The sequence below is a fragment of the Scylla paramamosain genome, chromosome 22 (genome assembly GCF_035594125.1).
Source record: "Scylla paramamosain isolate STU-SP2022 chromosome 22, ASM3559412v1, whole genome shotgun sequence".
Taxonomy (NCBI): Eukaryota; Metazoa; Arthropoda; class Malacostraca; order Decapoda; family Portunidae; genus Scylla; species Scylla paramamosain.
The window spans coordinates 2,202,501-2,205,555 of NC_087172.1; positions in this window are offsets into that span (position 1 = coordinate 2,202,501).

Here is a 3,055-nt window from a genome sequence, read left to right on the forward strand (position 1 = left end):
AAGAAGAACTACAACAACAGTAGCAGTAGTAAAAGTAGTAGTAGTAGTAGTAGTAGTTAGTAGAAGTTAAAAGAAGAACAAGAAAAAGAACAAGAAAAGAAGAAAAGAACAATAACAAGAAGAAAAAGGACGACAACAACAACAACAACAACAACAACAACAACAACAACAACAACAACGAGATTCAAAAACAAACTTCAAATAACAACAAAACTAAAACACAACATTAAACAAACAATATTGACAACGGGACTTCCTCTTTCCTCTTTCTGTAACTCTGACTTTAAACCTCTCCCTCTCCCTCTCCCTCTCTCCTCTCCCTCTCTTTATCCCTCACACGTCTCTACCTCTCCTTTGCTAATCCATCCTCTTCCAATCGCGTGTTTTCTGTTAATCCTCTTCTTTCCCCTTTTCCTTTATTCTCATCCTTCTCTTCTTGCTCTTTTTGTTATTCTCTCTCTCTCTCTCTCTCTCTCTCTCTCTCTCTCTCTCTCTCTCGTTCCCTTCTTTCGTCACTGGATATTTTTGTACGTTTATCAGTACATTTATTTATTTATTTTTCTCTCCCTTCTTTTTTTCTCTTCTTTTATCTTCCTCATTCTCTTCGTATTGTTCTTTAATGTTATTTGACTGTTCAGTTCCTCGATTTTGAAAAATATAGTTAAACATTTATTTTTCTTTAGGTTTTCAGGTTAGGTGGTCGAGTATGGTTATGTTATGTTATGTTAGGTTAGGTTAGGTGAGGTGAGGTGAGGTTAGGTGAGATGAAGTTTGGTGTATTGTTTTAGTGCTGTGAATTATTGCCTATCACAGTGAAAGGGTTTAAGTGTGACAAGGTGAAGCACGTTTTACTAATAATCTTTCGACCAGTTACTCAAATTTTAACGAAGTAGAGTTATACATTTATTTAGGTTTTTCCAGTCGATCACTCAAGTATGGCACGCGTGACTGAGTTACTGGAGAGTGAAGAAGGCCGGGAGGCACAGCAGGAGGCGAGGCGGAAGGCGGAGCAGGAGGCGATACAGAAGGCGAGGCAGCACAGGTGTGATGCAGGTGTTACGAGTCGCGGTCACCTTTACCTGTGCGTCATGCGAGTCATCCTGCTTCTCGTCATTGTTGTGGGTGATGTTTACTTCCTCTACAGGGGAACCGCACGCCTTCTTCTGGAGCGCAACTAAAACTTCCTGACGGCACGAGTGGTGAGTGTTCCCCTAGGCTCACGCAGAAACATTGACGCACACTACAACTTCTCTTCCTCCACTTTCTTCTTTGAATGATCTAGTTAGGGTAGTTAGGGCTCGTCTCAGTGAATCAGTCTCCCACTCACTCGGTTCTTCTGTGCCTCCCTCAGTCACACCCGTAACAAGATTGACTTCTTTCACTACATTCATGAATTTCTCTTATAGATCTTCCTCGTTCACACCCATTAAAAGCAAGTTTTTTTCTTCTTTTTCTTCTTCTTTTATTCACTGCGTCCATAAATATTCTCTTCGGTCTTCTTCTCTTTCTCTTTCCGGGTAGATTCACCTCCAGCATCTTCCTCCAGAGACTGACGTGGTTTGGACGTGTCAAGAGGAAAAGCTCAGACAAGTTGTTGCATTTACTGTGGCTAGTAAAATATCGACTTATCTTCCTGCCATTCCATCGACTTATCAACTCCCATCTTTCGCTCTCAACATTCCCTCATCCGTTTCACTCAATTTACTTTTATCTTTCCATCTTCATCTCATACATTCTAAACCATCTTCCTGTTTTTATCTTGGTTACTTATTTTTCTTTGTTTTTTCCTTCTGCGGGTATTTTAATAACACATACATACTACAACATCCTATTTTCACCCAGTTTTCCTCACCTTCTTTTCCTTCCGCGTGGCTTCTATACCACCCAATACATTCCACACCTTCCCAAGCTCCCAGCGGCTCATCCCGACCACTTTAACACGATTAACATCCCGAATATCACCACGGCAGCGCCCCCGACAGACCGCATCCCTCCATCCCACATACGTACCTCGCCCTGGGGAATACTAGCGGTTTCTCCATCCAGTATCTCCTTGACACCGCCCCTACATCACTCTGGCTACTTGGTGAACTGTGGCTCGTGGTTCAAAGATTACAAGTTTGGTTTTTTGTTTACGTTTCTCTTTGTTTCTCATTTTAATTTCATTGGTATTGTTTTATTTATTTATTTATTTTTTTTTTTTGGGGGGGGGTTTTCTCTGTGGGTGAGATGCTACGGTGTTCTTGTTGTCTCTGCGTCATAACTCAATCAATTTCTCTTGCTCTTTCTTCCAGGCCTGCTGGTGATGGTTCTCCTTATTGTCTCTGTCCTCGCCCTGCATTCCAAAGTGGTGTTGGTGTTGTCTGGTGGTGTTCTGTTACTACTGCTGCTGCTGCTGTTACTACTACTACTACTACTACTACTACTACTAATGCTACTACTACTGCTACTAATGAAGCTAATAAGAACAATACCGATAATAATGAAAATAATAACAATGATGACAGTAGTGATGCTAATGATAAATAATAATAATAGTAATAATGATAATAATAATAATAATAATAATAATAATAATAATAATAATAATAATAATAATAATAATAGGTGAAGAAGAACAGCAACAACAACAAGAACGAAAAAAAGAGCACGAACAAAAAAAAACAAGCAGAGAGAGAGAGAGAGAGAGAGAGAGAGAGAGAGAGAGAGAGAGAGAGAGAGAGAGAGAGAGAGAGAGAGAGACAGAGAGAGAGAAAGCACAGAAAACAAAAAAACGAGCGATAGTAAAGAAGGAAGAATGAAGAGCAAGGTCAAATGAAGACAAAATAAGCGATAAAAATTGAAAGGAGAGGAAGAAAAATGGTGATGAGGAGGAGGAAGCGAATAAGGAAGAGGAAAAAAAGAAAAAGAGAAGGAGGAAGAGGAGGAGCAAGAGGAACGGGAGAAAAAAGGAAGGGGGATGAGCAACAACACACTAAATTGGAATATTGGTCACTCTCTCTCTCTCTCTCTCTCTCTCTCTCTCTCTCTCTCTCTCTCTCTCTCTCTCTCTCTC